Raw genomic sequence first — 19840 nt, 5'->3', positions numbered from 1 at the left:
GAGCCCCCGAACACTTTCTTTTGAATCTAACTTGCTTTCCTGGTTGCTCCAGGCTTGCTCCAACTTCCCTACAAAGGAGAAGTTCCTCAGGCCTTCCTGGTCTGCACCAAAGCCAATCTCGACATCCTGTGTGGGTTGCGTTTGGCTTGTTGGGTCTAGTCCAGATACCGACACTGAAGTCAACTAGATCCTTTGTAGGAAAGCTCGAATCCAGCTCCTGGTCATCGTCGACGCCTCCTGGTACTCGTGGCTGAAGAGACAAACTTCACCTTTTCACCTGCAAGCACTCAACATCTGGTGGCATCTTTCTATCACCACCCTGGTCACTGGCTAGTGGCCCAGACTCTGTCTCCTCTGCTTTCAGGTTCTACAGATCTTCAATCCAACCTTGGATCCACCCCGACACTTTTCCTCTGGTCGCCTGCAGCACTTCTTTGCAGCTCTACATTAAAAACGACGATGAAACCCGACACGAAAAGACACCTATGCACCCGGATTCCCTGGGTGAGGTAACACGAGTACTCCGGTGCTCCCGTGGGTCTTGACTCTCGAAGTGTCCTAGCTTAAAAGGGTTCCATCGTAGTCCATCCGGAAGTATCTTTAAATTGTAAATTTGTAACTTGTTTGTTTCCCATAGAAAGTCAATGGTAACCCGCGGCTGTGTTTAGACACTGCACGCGTCTCCCGTGGGCCTCCTACTTCCTGACCTTTGGTTGTTTAGTGTAGCCCCAGCAATTCCACAGGCCCCAGGCCTGCTTTCTAATTATCATGTGGTCCATATGCCACTATTTTAGTATATGGTTTATGAGGCCCCTAGGGCATAACGTATACTGTGCAACTTATTGTATGCTAATTGAGTAACTTGTATTGTACTTTTATCTCTGACCTCATAAAGAGTGCAGAGGGGTTGTGTTTAGAATAAATACATATATATTTGATATATACCTTGTGTGGTGTCCTTTCATTTGGTATTCAAGGGATTATACATGGTAAAACAACTTGCTTAACTCGCCTTCTGAAGTCTTAGCCTAGGACTGCTGGTCCATGCTACCACTAGGATAGCTTGTCTATAAGGTTGACTTTACAACCACAATCAATAAGGGTCGATTAGACTGGTGCAAGGTGCCCACTAAAACTAGTGGACATCACATGCCAGGCTAACTTCTCGCACCAGACAGAAGTCTACAGGTCTCGGACATCTGCTTATTTAAATTCTGCAACCTTGAAATTCTGTGGACGACTGAGGCACATTTAATGTTTTTGTGAGGATCTCAGAGGGACTGGCCGACTATCACTGTCCCAAAAGGAAATGCGCCAACAGATGCAGCGGGACAGCTGGACTGCTGCTATGGAGCATCCAGCAAGTGGCAATGGGCTCAAGTCTCATGAGGAACAGATGTTTCTGAGGCTCAACCTCTGAGGGGACCTCTTGAAGCTCAAGTCTCATGAGGAACAGATGTTTCTGAGACTCAACCTCTGAGGGGACCCCTTGAAGCTCAAGTCTCATGAGGAACAGATGTTTCTGAGGACCAGCCTCTGAGGGGACCTCTTGAAGCTCAAGTCTCATGAGGAACAGATGTTTCTGAGGACCAGCCTCTGAGGGGACCTCTTGAAGCTCAAGTCTCATGAGGAACAGATGTTTCTGAGGCTCAACCTCTGAGGGGACCTCTTGAAGCTCAAGTCTCATGAGGAACAGATGTTTCTGAGACTCAACCTCTGAGGGGACCTCTTGAAGCTCAAGTCTCATGAGGAACAGATGTTTCTGAGGACCAGCCTCTGAGGGGACCTCTTGAAGCTCGTCTCATGAGGAACAGATGTTTCTGAGACTCAACCTCTGAGGGGACCCCTTGAAGCTCAAGTCTCATGAGTAACAAATGTTTCTGAGGACCAGCCTCTGAGGGGACCTCTTGAAGCTCAAGTCTCATGAGGAACAGTTGTTTCTGAGGACCAGCCTCTGAGGGGACCTCTTGAAGCTCAAGTCTCATGAGAAACAGATGTTTCTGAGGCTCAACCACTGAGGTGACCTTCTGGAGGCCACTTTAAAGCATTGCTATAAGAGTCACCTCCAAATCCTTGGACACTGCATTGCAATAAGGGGCCTGGCTGGTGACAATACAAGGAATTAAGTCTGATGACAACTTACCTCTAGTCGGTGCTGTTCTTGTGGCAACCCTTGGTCCGGGTCGGGGCTGCTACAGTGTCCAGGGGTCTGCAAACAAGGGAAACCAGGTTAATCACACATTGTAGATGTTTGCCAACTGCAATAATGAGAAATAGTGTGTGCATGAAACATTGGAACCACATTTGAACCACTGGACAGAAAGCGGGAAAGGAGAAGCATAGATGTGTCGGTGACACTGGAGACCTGAACAAGTATAAAACCAATAAGACTCTAGCAAACAATGCACAAAAAATAATCTCAAGGGGTAAGCACAGAGTGCCCAATTCACAGAACTAACTTAATACAAAATCCTAAACTTACTACCATTTTGGTATTCAAAGAAGGCACTTACTCCTTTCGGTATTCACAGAAGTTAGGAGTCCTAAATGCCTCTGTGAACACCGAAAGTCTTAAAGTTAGAATTTTTCTCAATTTAGGAGTAGTAAAGTTAGGACTCCTAACTTTAAGACTCCTAAATGCCTTCTGTGAATACCGAACGTCTTACCGTTTAGATTTTTCTCAGTTTAGGAGCAGTAAAGTTAGGACTCCTAACTTTATTTATTTATTTATACCATTTATAAAGCGCACAGTGTCCTGGCGCTGAAATGATAGCTCCCCTGAGTGTCAGGCCCTTCCTAATGTATAAAAGCCAAGTTTTAATATTTTTTCAAAAGGTCAAAAGGTCCGCACTTTGTTTCAAGGCCAGGGGCAGGGAATTCCAAGCAGTGGCAGCTCCTCTAACGAAGCTTCTGCCTCCCCCCTCGTGCCTTCCTGATCCTGATTGTCTTAATCAGCCGTTTATTGGCCGACCTCAGCTGTCTGCCTGGCGTGTACAGTTGGAAGTGCTGCTGGAGAAAAGATGGACCCAATCCATGTACCGCCTTATAAACAATGCACAGTGATTTAAACATTATGCGTTTGCGCACCGGGAGCCAAAACTTAGGCAGGCCCGCAATAAGGCGCACGGCAGCGTTTTGCAGCACTTGTAGTTTATTGAGCTGCCCTTGTTGGGCCTCAAGGATATGACTGTTGCAGTGGTCTAAGCGGGAGAGCACAAGTGCCGTCACCACCGATTTTCTGCTACTGTCCGGCAATAAAGGAAAAATCTTCCTGATGATTTTCAAGGTCCAGTAAATAGAGGAGATCAGTGCATTGACTTGAGGTTTAAAAGATAGTTGATTGTCAATGAGGACACCTAGGTTCTTAACCTTAGCTACCGGAGTGGATGGGGTTCCCATGTCGTCCGGCCACCACTTGGGGCTCCAGAAGCTGATATCAGAGCCAAAGAGTAGAACCTCGGTTTTGGAGGAATTCAATTTGAGCCAGTTACCTGCCATCCAGGTGCTAACTGCAGTCATGCAGTCCTGAAACCTGGCAGCTACGCCTTCTTCTCTCCCCGGGAGCAGTGATACAACGATCTGAGTATCATCTGCGTAAGATGTTAGTTCAAATCCGAAAGCCCGGATCACCGGGGCGAGAGATGAAACATAAATATTGAATAGGGTGGGGCTAAGGGAGGACCCCTGCGGGACCCCCCTGGGAGTTTGAAAGGTCGAGACTCAAAATCTCCCAAGGCCACCACCTGAACCCTATTCACAAGGAAGGCTTTCAAGATGTTCAGGGCCCTCCCCTGAACCCCGCAGTCCTCTAATTGATCCACCAGAATACTATGGTGGACCGTATCGAAGGCCACGGACAGGTCGAGAAGGACCAGAGCTGCACGTCCCCCTGCATCCAACGCCTTCCTGATCTCTTCAGTAGATTTAATCAGGACGGTCTCGGTACTATGACCTTCCCTGAACCCATGTTGGGCTTTGTCCAGACCCTGAGAAGATCTGAGGAATTTACAGAGCTGCAGGTTCATAACCTTCTCGACAAGCTTAGCTGGCAATGGTAACCGGGCTATAGGCCGGTAGCTATTCGGGTCTGAGATATCGAGTGTAGGTTACTTGAGCAGCGGGACAATTGATGCTAGTTTCCAGCATGTTGGAAAATCCCTGATGTCAAATATCTGGTTAAAAAGATCCGCAAGGGTGCCCGCTATAGGGGTGGCTGCCAACTTTGCCACTGACGCTGGGCAGGGATCTTGGGGCGACCCTGATTTAGTTGCGTGCAGCAATTTTTTAATCTCTTCCGGGCTCACAGGGCCAAACCCAGAAAATGTAGCTTCTTGAGGGTTGGCTAGGGGGTTTCTGTGCGATCCCTCAAGAAGAGACTGTCTCACTTGAGGCTCCAGTGCAGTGAAGATCAATTCCACCTTATTTGCAAAGAACTTGGCGAGAGTCTCACAAAGTTCCTGACTAGGTGGAATGATCACTGGCTTAGGGGTGGTCAAACTAGCAATTGTGTCAAAAAGTTACCTGGATGAATTTCTGGCTCCCTCGATCCTATTAGTATAATATGTGTCTTTAGCCTTCCTTATCATATCTTTATAAATCCTTTGGCTGGATTTAAGCTTGACTTAGTCCTCCTGATGGTATTTTGAGCGCCAAACTCGCTCCAGTTTTTTACAAACAAGCTTATGTTCTCGCAACCCGTTCGTGAACCAAGGAGCTGATGGTGCTATACGAGTGGGGAGACATATTTTCCGCGGAGCTACTATGCTGCAGGCCCGATCAATCCAATCCGTATACATGTCTGCTGCTTTATTAACCTCTGCTGGCAGAGGAACCATAGAGGATGTCAACAGGTCCTCAAGTGCCGTACCGTCAACTTCTTTCAGGTTCTATAGGTCCTGGCTGTCTTCCTAGCTTGCGTAGCCCTATCCAGCGGGGAGGTAGAGACGGTGAATAGAACTCCTAAATGCCTTCTGTGAATACAGAAAGTCTTACAGTTGGGATTTTTCTCAGTTTAGGAGTAGTAAAGGTAGGACTCCTAACTTTAGGACGCCTAAATGACACCTATGGTAAGATTGGGTGTTGGATGGGCACGGGCACGCCATTGACACCTATGGTCAGATTGGTTGTTGGATGGTCACAGGCGTGCCATTGACACCTATGGTCAGATTGCGTGTTAGATGGATGCAGGCGCGCCATTGACACTGATGTTCAGATTGGGTGTTGGATGGACGCGGGCACGCTTTTGACATGTATGGTCAGATTGGGTGTTGGACGGAGTTGGGCACGCCATTGACACTGATGTTCAGATTGGATATTGGATGGGCGTGGGCACGCCATTGACACCTATAGTCAGAATGGTTGTTGGATGGACACGGGCACGCCATTGACACGTATGGTCAGATTGCGTGTTGGATGGATGCAGGCATGCCTTTGACACGTATGGTCAGATTGGGTGTTGGACGGAGGTGGGTACGCCATTGACACTGATGTTCAGATTGGGTGTTGGATGGACGTGGGCACGCCATTGACACCTATGGTCAGATTGGTTGTTGGATGTACAGGGGCACGCCATTGACACGTATGGTCAGATTGCGTGTTGGATGGATGCAGGCACACCATTGACACGTATGGTCAGATTGGTTCTTGGATGGACACAGGCACGCCATTGACACTGATGTTGAGATTGGGTGTTGGATGGGCGCGGGCAACCAATTGACATGTATGGTCAGACTGGGTGTTGGATGGACGCGGGCACGCCATTGACATGTATGGTTAGATTGGTTGTTGGATGGACACAGGCATGCCATTGACACTGATGTTCAGATTGGGTGTTGGATGGACACGGGCACGCCATTGACACGTATGGTAAGATTGGGTGTTGGACGGAGGTGGGCACGCCATTGACCCGTATAGTGAGATAGGGTGTTGGATGGAACCGGGCACGCCATTGACACCTGTGGTCAGATTGGGTGTTGGATGGACGCGGGCACGCCATTGACACCTATGGTCAGATTGGGTGTTGGATGGAAACGGGCACGCTATTGACACGTATGGTCAGATTGGGTGTCGGATGGAGGCGGGCACGCCATTGACACCGATGATCAGATTGTTGTTGGATGGACGCAGGCACGCCATTGAGACATATGTTCAGATTGCGTGTTGGATGGACGTGGGCAAGCCATTGACACCGATGGTCAGATCGGGTGTTGGATGGGAGCGGGCATGCCATTGACAGGTATGGTGAGATAGGGTGCTGGATGGACGCGGGCACGCCATTGACACCTATGGTCAGATTGGGTGTTGGATGGGAACGGGCACGCCAATGACACCTATGGTCAGATTGAGTGTTGGATGGGCACGGGCACGCCATTGACATCGATGGTCAGATCGGGTGTTGGATGGGTGCGGACATGCCATTGACATGTATGGTCAGATTGGGTGTTGGATGAACGCGGGCACGCCTTTGACACGTATGGTCAGATTGGTTGTTGGATAGACACAGGGACGCCATTGACACTGATGTTCAGATTGGGTGTTGGATGGATGTGGGAACACCATTGACACGTATGGTCAGATCGGGTGTTGGATGGGCACAGGCATGCCATTGACACTGATGTTCAGATTGGGTGTTGGATGGAGGCAGGCACGCCATTGACACCTATGGTCAGATTGGTTGTTGGATGGATGTGGGAACACCATTGACACGTATGGTCAGATCGGGTGTTGGATGGGCGCGGGCACGCCATTGACACGTATGGTCAGATAGGGTTTTGGATGGACACGGGCACGCCAATGACACCTATGGTCAGATTGAGTGTTGGATGGGCACGGGCACGCCATTGACACTGATGTTCAGATTGGGTGTTGGGTGGACACGGGCACGCCGTTGACATGTATGGTCAGATTGGGTGTTGGACGGAGGTGGGCACGCCATTGACACTGATGTTCAGATTGGGTGTTGGATGAACGCGGGTACGCCATTGACACCGATGGTTTGATCGGGTGTTGGATGGGCACGGGCATGCCATTGACACGTATGGTCAGATTGGGTGTTAGATGGAGCGGGCACGCCATTGACACGTATGGTCAGATTGGGTGTTGGATGGAGGCGGGCATGTCATTGACACCGATGGTCAGATTGGGTGTTGGATGGACGCAGGCACGCCATTGACACCTATGGTCAGATTGGGTGTTGGATGGAGGCGGACACGCCATTGACACGTATGGTCAGAATGAGTGTTGGATGGAGGCAGGCACACCATCAACACCGATGGTCAGATTGGGTGTTGGATGGATGCTGGAACACCATTGACACGTATGGTCAGATCGGGTGTTGGATGGGCACGGGCACGCCATTGACACCTATGGTCAGATTGGGTGTTGGTTGGACGCGGGCTCGCCATTGACACCTATGGTCAGACTGGGTGTTGGATAGAGCGGGCACGCCATTGACAAGCATGGTCAGATTGGGTGCTGGGTGGAGGCGGGCACGCCATTGACACTGATTGTCATATTGGGTGTTGGATGGACGCAGGCACGCCATTGATACTGATGTTCAGATTGGGTGTTGGATGGAGGAAGGCACGCCATTGACACCGATGGTAAGATTGGGTGTTGGATGAATGCGGGAATGCCATTGACACGTATGGTCAGATCAGGTGTTGGATGGGCGCGGGCACGCCATTGACACGTATGGTCAGATAGGGTTTTGGATGGACACGGGCACGCCAATGACACCTATGGTCAGATTGAGTGTTGGATGGGCACGGGCACACCATTGACATCGATGGTCAGATCGGGTGTTGGATGGGCACAGGCATGCCATTCAAACCTATGGTCAGATTGGTTGTTGGATGTACACAGGCACGCCATTGACACATATGGTCAGATTGCGTGTTGGATGGATGTGGACACACCATTGACACTTATGGTCAGATTGGTTGTAGGATGGACACGGGCACGCCATTGACACTGATGTTCAGATTGGGTGTCGGATGGGCACGGGCACGCCATTGACATGTATGGTCAGATTGGGAGATATATGGACGCGGGCACGCCTTTGACACGTATGGTCAGATTGGTTGTTGGATAGACACAGGCAAGCCATTGACGCTGATGTTCAGATTGGGTATTAGATGGACGCGGGCACGCCATTGACACGCATGGTCAGATTGGGTGTTGGACAGAGGTGGGCACGCCATTGACACTGATTTTCAGATTGGGTGTTGGATGGGCGTGGGCATGCCATTGACACCTATGGTCAGATTGGTTGTTAAATGTACATGGGCACGTCATTAACACATATGGTCAGATTGCGTGTTGGATGGATGCGGGCACGCCATTGACACGTATGGTCAGATTGGCTCTTAGATGGACACAGGCACGCCATTGACACTGATGTTCAGATTGGGTGTTGGATGGCAGCGGGCACGCCATTGACATGTATGGTCACATTGGGCATTGGATGGAGGTTGGCACACCATTGACACTGATATTAAGATTGTGTGTTGGATGGACGCGGGTATGCCATTGACACTGATGGTCCGATCGGGTGTTAGATGGGCACGGGCACACCATTGACACGTATGGTCAGATAGGGTGTTGGATGGACGCGGGCACGCCATTGACAACTATGGTCAGATTGGGTGTTGGATGGAGCGGTCACGTCATTGACACCTATGGTCAGATTGGGTGTTGGATGGACCCGGGCTCGCCATTGACACCTACAGTCAGATTGGGTGTTGGATGGAGGCGGGCACACCATCAACACCGATGGTCAGATTGGGTGTTGGATGGATGCTGGAACACCATTGACACGTATGGTCAGATCGGGTGTTGGATGGGCACGGGCACGCCATTGACACCTATGGTCAGATTGGTTGTTGGATAGACACAGGCAAGCCATTGACGCTGATGTTCAGATTGGGTGTTAGATGGACGCGGGCACGCCATTGACACGCATGGTCAGATTGGGTGTTGGACAGAGGTGGGCACACCATTGACACTGATTTTCAGATTGGGTGTTGGATGGGCGTGGGCATGCCATTGACACCTATGGTCAGATTGGTTGTTGAATGTACATGGGCACGTCATTAACACATATGGTCAGATTGCGTGTTGGATGGATGCGGTCACGCCATTGACACGTATGGTCAGATTGGCTCTTAGATGGACACAGGCACGCCATTGACACTGATGTTCAGATTGGGTGTTGGATGGCAGCGGGCACGCCATTGACATGTATGGTCACATTGGGCATTGGATGGACGCGGGCACGCCATTGACATGTATGGTCAGATTGGCTCTTAGATAGACATAGTCACGCCATTGACACTGACGTTCAGATTGGGTGTTGGATGGACACGGGCACGCCATTGACATGTATGGTCAGATTGGGTGTTGGACGGAGGTTGGCACACCATTGACACTGATATTCAGATTGTGTGTTGGATGGACGCGGGTACGCCATTGACACTGATGGTCCGATCGGGTGTTGGATGGGTACGGGCATACCATTGACACGTATGGTCAGATAGGGTGTTGGATGGACGCGGGCACGCCATTGACAACTATGGTCAGATTGGGTGTTGGATGGAGCGGTCACGCCATTGACACCTATGGTCAGATTGGGTGTTGGATGGACCCGGGCTCGCCATTGACACCTACAGTCAGATTGGGTGTTGGATGGAGGCGGGCACGCCATTGACACATATGGTCAGAATCGGCATTGGATGGAGGCAGGCACGCCATCAACTCCAATGGTCAGATTGGGTATTGGATGGATGACGGAACACCATTGACACGTATGGTCAGATCGCGGGTTGGATGGGCGCGGGCACGCCATTGACATATATGGTCAGATAGGGTGTTGGATGGATGCGGGCACACCATTGACACCTATGGTCAGATCGGGTTTGGATGGACCCGGGCTCCCCATTGACACCTACAGTCAGATTGGGTGTTGGATGGGGGTGGGCACGCATTTGACACGTATGGTCAGAATGGGTGTTGAATGGAGGCAGGCACGCCATCAACACCAATGGTCAGATTGGGTGTTGGATGGATGAGGGAACACCATTGACACGTACGTTTGAAAGCATATCACAAGGAGATTAGATCAGCACGAAAAAGCCACATAGCCTCACAGCTTCTGGCGGCTGGCAATAACTCCAAGACCTTGTATCAGATATTACTGACCTTCACTAAACCCACTGCTTGTGAAAGTCCAGAAGTGGCGTCGCAACATCTGTGCGACAGTATCTCCCACTTCTTTACAAATAAAATCGACGCCATATATGCCAAAATCCTTCTTTCCAACTTGCCATACAGTGCTACTAATGACCTCACAACTAACTCTGTTAGTCCCCTCCTTCCTGAAAACTCCCTTTCTGCATTTCCCCCTATCCAGATTGAGGAGGTACAAGCACTCATGTCGCAGATAAAGAGTGGCTCCCCCTCAGACATCATTCCAGCACGTATCATGCCCACTCTAGCTAAAGCCCTAGGACCCACCATCCAGGGATTAATAAATCTCTCACTTAGCACGGGGCAGGTCCCACTTGGATGGAAAAAGGCACTGGTCAAACCTCTCAGGAAGAATACCACCATTCCCTGGAGTGAGCTTAACAATCTGAGACCAATATCCCTACTCCCCTTCTTGGGCAAAATCACAGAAAAACATGTGAATAAACATCTGTCAAGATACATTGAGTCTGTAGGAGTGCTGGATCCATCACAGTCGGGCTTCAGGCCCAGGCACAGTACAGAGACCGCTCTTATGTCAGTCGCAGACGATCTGCGTATGTACCAGGATGGGGGGTTTTCCGTCATCCTGGTGCTATTAGATCTGTCTGCGGCGTTTGACACCGTATCTCACTCTATTCTCATGTCCAGGCTGGAGAACATCGGCCTAAAGGAGGATGCCCTCGAATGGGTAAGAAGTTTCCTAACTAATCGGACCCAACAAGTAACCATGGGCAATTTTCGGTCAGAGGAAGTTGAGATCACTAAAGGGGTGCCACAGGGCTCATGTTTGAGCCCAACTCTCTTCAACATATATGTGGCACCCCTGGCAAACATCTTGAGAGCATATGGATTTGTTCCAATATCCTATGCGGATGACACTCAACTCCTCTTTCCCTTCAAAACCTTGACACCCGAAGTTAGGAACTCCTTTTCCCTCGGAATGAAAGCGGTAGCACACTGGATGTCTTCCAACTACTTGCAATGCAATGTTGGAAAGACTGAAGTCATGTTGTTTGGGGGGGCAAGAAAACTTTGGTCTCCGGACTGGTGGCCACAAGACCTTGGCCCAGTACCGGAGCCTAAACCATCTGTAAAAAATCTGGGGGTCCGGCTGGACCAGGAACTCTCCCTCAAGCAACATGCCAACCAGGTGGTGGGATCCTGCTTCCACATAATCGGTATGCTACGTAAGATCTTCCCCCTCCTGCCAGACGACAGCAGAAGAACTTTGGTACAGGCATTAGTCATGAGTCGTTTAGACTACTGCAACGCCCTGTTTCTGGCTGCCAATGAGGGAGTCATGGCAAGACTACAGGTGGTCCAGAACACGGCTGCCCGTCTGGTCTTAAACGCACCCCCCCGCTCACCTTCCAAACCCCTTCTAGAAAAGCTTCATTGGCTGCCTATCAGACAAAGGGCTAAATTCAAGGTAGGCTGTACCATACACAAGAGTCTCAACGGTATGGGTCCGGCATACCTGGCCACCAAATTTGTCCCTTACAAACCCCCACGCCCACTTCGTTCTAGCGAACAAGGCCTTCTAGTAGTGCCCAGAGCAAGAAAGGCAAGGCAGGGCAGCAAAGCTCTCTCTATAGCTGGACCGTCTCTTTGGAATAGCCTTCCCATCACCCTAAGGCTTTGCACAGAATATCTTCCATTCAGGAAAATGCTAAAGACCTTCCTTTTCAGCCAATAGACAGCATACGTGCTCCCGTTCCAAATGTGGCAGATGTCAAAAGCGCGGAGATGCTCCCTAGGGAGTCGAGACCAGCGCTATACAAGCCAGTAAAATAAATAAATAAATAAAATAAAAATGGTCAGATCGGGTGTTGGATGGACGCGGGCACGCCATTGACACCTCTGGTCAGATTGGTTGTTGGATGTACACGGGCACGCCATTGACACATATGGTCAGATTGCGCGTTGGTTGGATGCGGGCCCGCCATTGACACATATGGTCAGATTGGTTGTTGGATAGACACAGGCACGCCATTGACACCTCTGGTCAGATTGGGTGTTGGATGGACGCGGGCACGCCTTTGACACGTATGGTCAGATTGGTTGTTGGATAGACACAGGGACGCCATTGACACTGATGTGCAGATTGGGTGTTGGATGGACGCAGGCACGCCATTGAAACGTATGGTCAGATTGGGTGTTGGATGGAGGCAGGCACGCCATTGACACCGATGGTCATATTGGTTGTTGGATGGATGCGGGAACACCATTGACACGTATGGTCGGATCGGGTGTTGGATGGGAGCGGGCACGCCATTGACACGTATGGTCAGATAGGGTTTTGGATGGACACGGGCACGCCAATGACACCTATGGTCAGATTAAGTGTTGGATGGGCACGGGCACGCCATTGACATAGATGGTCAGATCGGGTGTTGGATGGGCACAGGCATGCCATTGACACCTATGGCCAGATTGTGTGTTGGATGGATGTGGACACACCATTGACACGTAAAGTCAGATTGGTTGTTGAATGGACACGGGCACGCCATTGACACTGATGTTCAGATTGGGTGTCAGATGGGGCGGGCACGCCATTGACATGTATGGTCAGATTGGGTGTTGGATGGACTTGGGCACGCCATTGACATGTATGGTCAGATTGGTTGTTGGATGGACACAGTCACGCCATTGACACTGATGTTCAGATTGGGTGTTGGATGAACGCGGGTATGCCATTGACACCGATGGTCTGATTGGGTGTTGGATGGGCACGGGCACGCCATTGACACGTATGGTCAGATTGGGTGTTAGATGGAGCGGGCACGCCATTGACACGTATGGTCAGATTGGGTGTTGGATGGAGGCGGGCATGTCATTGACACCAATGGTCCTATTGGGTGTTGGATGGACGCAGGCATGCCATTGACACCTATGGTCAGCTTGGGTGTTAGATGGAGCGGGCACGCCATTGACACCTACGGTCAGATTGGGTGTTGGATGGGTGCAGGCACGCCATTGCCATGTATGGTCAGATTGGGTGTTGGATGGGCACAGGCCCGCCATTGACACGTATGGCCAGATTGGGTGTTGGATGGACGCTGGCACGCCATTGACACCTATGGTCAGATTGGGTGTTGGACGGAGCGGGCACGCCATTGACACCTATGGTCAGATTGGGTGTTGGCTGGAGGCTGGCACGCCATTGACACGTATGGTCAGATTGGGTGTTGGATGTACACGGGCACGCCATTGACACCTATGGTCAGATTGGGAGTTGGATGGACACAGGCATGTCATTGCCACTAATGTTTAGATTGGGTGTTGGATGGATGTGGGCACGCCATGGACACTTATGGTCCGATAGGGTGTTGGATGAACGCGGGCACGGCATTGACACGTATGGTCAGATAGGGTGTTGGATGGATGTGGGCATGCCATTGACACGTATGGTCAGATAGGGTGTTGGATGGATGCGGGCACGCCATTGACACCTATGGTCAGATCGGGTGTTGGCTGGACGCGGACACGCCATTGACACCTATGGTCAGATTGGGTGTTGGATGGACGCGGGCATGCCATGGACACGTATGGTCAGATTGAGTGTTGGATGTACGCGGGCACGCCATTGACACCTATGGCCAGATTGGGTGTTGGATGGACCGGGCACGCCTTTGACACCTATGGTCAGATTGGGTGTTGGCTGGAGGCGGGCACGCCATTGACACGTATGGTCAGATCAGGTGTTGGATGTACGCGGGCACGCCATTGACACCTATGGTCAGATTGGGTCTTGGATGGACGCAGGCACGCCATTGCCACTGATGTTCAGATTGGGTGTTGGATGGATACGGGCACGCCATGGGCACGTATGGTCAGATAGGGTGTTGGATGGACGCGGGCACGCCATTGACACGTATGGTCAGATAGGGTGTTGGATGGATGCGGGCATGCCAGTGACACGTATGGTCAGATAGGGTGTTAGATGGACGCTGGCACGCCATTGACACGAATGGTCAGATTGGGTGTTGGATGGAGGCGGGCATGTCATTGACACCGATGGTCCTATTGGGTGTTGGATGGACGCAGGCATGCCATTGACACCTATGGTCAGCTTGGGTGTTAGATGGAGCGGGCACGCCATTGACACCTACGGTCAGATTGGGTGTTGGATGGAGGCGGGCACGCCATTGACACGTATGGTCAGAATGAGTGTTGGATGGATGCGGGAACACCATTGACACGTATGGTCAGATCGGGTGTTGGATGGGCACGGGCACAACATTGACATGTATGGTCAGATAGGGTGTTGGATGGACGCAGGCACGCCATTGACACGTATGGTCAGATAGGGTGTTGGATGGATGCCGGCATGCCATTGACACGTATGGTCAGATAGGGTGTTGGAAGGAGGCGGGCACACCATTGACACCGATGGTCAGATTGGGTGTTGGATGGACGCAGGCACACCATTGACACTGATGTTCATATTGCGTGTTGGATGGACCCGGGCATGCCATTGACACCGATGGTCAGATCGGATGTTGGATGGGCGCAGGCATGCCATTGACAAGTATGCTCAGATAGGGTGTTAGATGGACGCGGGCCTGCCATTGACACCTACAGTCAGATTGGGTGTTGGATGGAGACAGGCACGCCATTGACACGTATGGTCAGATTGGGTGTTGGATGGAGGCAGGCACGCCATTGACACGTATGGTCAGATGGGGTGTTGGATGGGCACGGGCACGCCATTGACACTTATGGTGAGATAGGGTGTTGGATGGACGGGGGCACACCATTGACACCTATGGTCAGATTGAGTGTTGGATGGGCACGGGCACGCCATTTACATCGATGGTCAGATCGGGTGTTGGATAGGCACGGGCACGCCATTGACACCTCTTTTAAGATTGGTTGTTGGATGTACACGGGCACGCCATTGACACGTATGGTCAGATTGTGTGTTGGATGGATGCGGGCACGCCATTGACACATATGGTCAGATTGGTTGTTGGTTGGACACAGGCACGCCATTGACACTGATGTTCAGATTGGGTGTCAGATGGGCGCGGGCAAGTCATTGACATGTATGGTCAGATTGGGTGTTGGATGGACACGGGCACGCCATTGACACGTATGGTCAGATTGGGTGTTGGATGGAGGTGGGCACGCCATTGACACTGATGTTCAGATTGGGTGTTGGATGGACGTGGGCATGCCATTGACACCGATGGTTAGATCAGGTGTTGAATAGGCGCGGACACGCCATTGACACGTATGGTCAGATTGGGTGCTGGGTGGAGGCAGGCACCCCATTGACACTGATGGTCAGATTGGGTGTTGGATGGACGTAGGCACGCCATTGACACTGATGTTCAGATTGTGTGTTAGATGGACGCTGGCACGCCATTGACACCAATGGTCAGATCGGGTGCTGGATGGGCGCGAGCATGCCATTGACACCAAAGGTCAGATTGGGTGTTGGATGGGCGGGGCACTCCATTGACATGTATTGTCAGATAGGGTGTTGGATGGACGCGGGCAGGCCATTGACACCTATGTTCAGATTGGGTGTTGGATGGACGTGGGCACGCCATTGACACCTATGGTCAGATAGGGTGTTGGATGGAGGCAGGCAAGCCATTAACACCGATGGTCAGATCGGATGTTGGATGGGCGCAGGCATGCCATTGACAAGTATGCTCAGATAGGGTGTTAGATGGACGCGGGCCTGCCATTGACACCTATGGTCAGATTGGGTGTTGGATGGAGCGGGCACGCCAGTGACACCTATGGTAAGATTGGGTGTTGGACGGAGCGGGCAGGCCATTGACAAGTATGGTCAGATTGGATGTTGGATGGAGCGGGCACGCCATTGACACGTATGGTCAGATTGGGTGTTGGATGGACACAGGCACGCCATTGACACTGATGTTCAGATTGCGTGTTGGATGGACGCGGGCACGCCATTGACACCTATGGTCAGATTGGGTGCTGGATGGAGCGGGCACGCCATTGACACCTATGGTCAGATTGGGTGTTGGATGGAGCGGGTATGCCATTGACACCTATGGTCAGATCAGGTGCTGGATGGAGGCGGGCATGCCATTGACACCTATGGTCAGATTGGGTGTTGGATGGAGGCGGGCATGCCATTGACACGTATTGTCAGATTGACTATTGGATGGAGGTGGGCACGCCATTGACACCAATCGTCATAATGGTTTCTGGATGGACGCGGGCACACCATTGACACGTATGGTCAGATTGGGTGTTGGACAGAGGTGGGCACGCCATGGACACTGATGGACAGATTGGGTGTTGGATGGACGCAGGCACGCCATTGACACGTATGGTTAGATTGGGTGTTGAATGGACGCGGGCACGCCATGGACACGTATGGTCAGATTGGGGAGCTCTGCAGAAGCCCATCTCTGGTGACCCCAGCAGACATGGAAGGCACACCAAATGCACTGATATTCCCATACTATTCCAACCTCTGCTCGTGGACTTGATGTGGCCGCATTGGTAAGTGGGTCTCGTTTGACCCGAGAAGTTGTCTGAGAGTGACGAGGTACCTATGGTTCCTAAGTTTGAGCACTCAGAAACTGTATTGAAAAAATATAAAGCGTTGATGGAGTTATGGTCAGATTAGGTGGTGAATGGACGTGGGCACGCCACTGACATGTATGGTCAGATTGTGTGTTGCATGGACATGGGCACGCCATCTACACGTATCATCTCATTGGGTGTGGGATGGGCATGGGCACGCAATTGACACATATGGTCAGATTGGGTGTTGAATGGGTGCAGGCACGCCATTGCCATGTATGGTCAGATTGGGTGTTGGATGGGCACAGGCCCGCCATTGACACGTATGGCCAGATTGGGTGTTGGATGGACGCTGGCACGCCATTGACACCTATGGTCAGATTGGGTGTTGGACAGAGCGGGCACGCCATTGACACCTATGGTCAGATTGGGTGTTGGCTGGAGGCTGGCATGCCATTGACACGTATGGTCAGATTGGGTGTTGGATGTACACGGGCACGCCATTGACACCTATGGTCAGATTGGGAGTTGGATGGACACAGGCATGTCATTGCCACTGATGTTTAGATTGGGTGTTGGATGGATGTGGGCACGCCATGGACACTTATGGTCCGATAGGGTGTTGGATGAACGCGGGCACGGCATTGACACGTATGGTCAGATAGGGTGTTGGATGGATGCGGGCATGCCATTGACACGTATGGTCAGATAGGGTGTTGGATGGATGCGGGCACGCCATTGACACCTATGGTCAGATCGGGTGTTGGCTGGACGCGGACACGCCATTGACACCTATGGTCAGATTGGGTGTTGGATGGACGCGGGCATGCCATGGACACGTATGGTCAGATTGAGTGTTGGATGTACGCGGGCACGCCATTGACACCTATGGCCAGATTGGGTGTTGGATGGACCGGGCACGCCTTTGACACCTATGGTCAGATTGGGTGTTGGCTGGAGGCGGGCACGCCATTGACACGTATGGTCAGATCAGGTGTTGGATGTACGCGGGCACGCCATTGACACCTATGGTCAGATTGGGTCTTGGATGGACGCAGGCACGCCATTGCCACTGATGTTCAGATTGGGTGTTGGATGGATACGGGCACGCCATGGGCACGTATGGTCAGATAGGGTGTTGGATGGACGCGGGCACGCCATTGACACGTATGGTCAGATAGGGTGTTGGATGGATGCGGGCATGCCAGTGACACGTATGGTCAGATAGGGTGTTAGATGGACGCTGGCACGCCATTGACACAGATGGTCAGATTGGGTGTTGGATGGAGGCGGGCACGCCATGGACACGTATGGTCAGATAGGGTGTTGGATGGATGTGGGCATGCCATTGACATGTATGGTCAGATCGGTGTTGGATGGACGCGGACACGCCATTGACACCAATGGTCAGATTGGGTGTTGGATGGACGCGGGCACGCCATTGACATCTATGGTCAGATTGGGTGTTGGATGGACGCGGGCACGCCATTGACACGTATGGTCAGATTGGGGAGTTCTGCAGACGCCCATCTCTGGTGACCCCAGCAGACATGGAAGGCACACCAAATGAACTGATATTCCCATAATATTCCAACCTCTGCTCGTGGACTTGATGTGGCCGCATTGGTAAGTGGGTCTCGTGTGACCCAAGAAGTTCTTTGAGAGTGAAGAGGCATAAGGCAGGGCGGGGGTTAGGGAGGGGTGAACAATACAAGGCCACCCGAGGAACAAATGGATAGACTGCAACCTTTGTGAAAAGAGAGAGGCATCCTATGGTTTGTGTCCTCTCCCACCACCATGAAAAATGAAAACTGTCTGTGCTCTCCTTCACGAGGAGAGGCCAGCTCCTCTATAGGCTTGAGAGGGAGTATGCCACAGGGAGGAAAGTAACTGAAGGTGAGAGGCCGGTGTGACTGAGAGCCTTACTCTTATCCAGGCGTTCTACAAGCAGGGAAAATAGTTGAACCGGGCCAGCTGTCCCCCTTAGAAGCTGGAAGCGTGAAAATGTTTTGGGAGCAGGTTTCCCTGCGTTGTAAAGGTATTGCGGTCACATCGCGGTGTATACACCGCAATCCCTTGACAACGCAGATATTACAGCCCAAGTCATTACAATGACTTGCGCTGGATGGCGCTCTAACCTAAGGAATAGTATGATTTAGTATTGCCGCGATGTAACGTCGTATATTCCAAGCTCACTGAAAAGGATACAAAATAGCAATTTGCTGAGAATAAATCATTAGAAGAACGTTTGAGAGTGTGTGAATGAGATGAATAAATCACCAAAACCTGCAGAGATGGAAACATTAAATACACTGGAGCAGCGTACACCTTCCACACAGCAAGGGACATGGACAGATGGACAAGGTGTGGACAAATGTGGCGAGAGAGGATTCGAACAAATGAACATGAAGGAATGGAGGAAGATGAAAACTGCCTTGTCGAAGAGTTTTTAAATATTCGTCCTTCTACCCTCCCCCCACTCCCTTTGGAGCATTATGTCAAAATTTTACAGTACTTGGTGATCTGAATCTTCATTTAGATGACGACAACAACAAGAGCTGCAAAACTCTAATTGATGATTTTATGGTCTTAGATATGACCTTACGCAATAAGGGTCCCACCCACAAAGCTGGACATTTGTTAGACCCTATCATATCTAACATGAGAGAACTCCTAGGGCTGAACACCACCCCTATTTGCTGGTCAGATCATTTCCTCACACTTTTCTCTATTTTACTTAAACCTACTAAATGCCCTTCGACGACTCCCTCTGAAACTTTTAGGAGAAATTGGAAAACTCTTAACATGGAGGATCTCAACAATGCATTGAGGAAAGACCACCCATGTTTAGATGGGGATATGGAAAGCATATCAGAGGCCACACAGATATGGCTAAATGCTGCGGCGAATGCCTGCTTGCCCCTATCCCGCTGCAAAGGGAAAGTGCATCGCCCCCCCGCCCCCTGGTATACAGAGGCCCTCAAGAAAGAAAAATCTACATGTAAGACCCTGGAGAGGCAGTGGCGTAAGAACTATGAACTGCATCAAAAAGAGGTTTATCGCAAGGCCAGAAATAGCTACC

General features: G+C 51.1%; 1 protein-coding gene across 2 annotated transcripts in view; it reads right to left on the bottom strand.

Annotated features, from left to right (window-relative positions):
• The window catches only part of LOC147736985 (uncharacterized), a 189538-nt gene that overhangs the window by 89541 nt on the left and 80157 nt on the right, over positions 1–19840 (bottom strand). For both annotated transcript variants that reach the window (XM_086955167.1, XM_086955238.1), the window contains exon 2: positions 2144–2209. The gene's annotated coding sequence lies outside the window, so the exon portion shown is untranslated. The remainder of the gene's footprint in view (positions 1–2143; positions 2210–19840) is intronic.

This window comes from Lissotriton vulgaris, chromosome 1_1, assembly GCF_964263255.1.
Source record: "Lissotriton vulgaris chromosome 1_1, aLisVul1.2, whole genome shotgun sequence".
NCBI classification, from domain to species: Eukaryota; Metazoa; Chordata; class Amphibia; order Caudata; family Salamandridae; genus Lissotriton; species Lissotriton vulgaris.
Note: the sequence above shows the minus strand (reverse complement) of the source record. Positions and strands in the feature narration are given on the sequence as shown.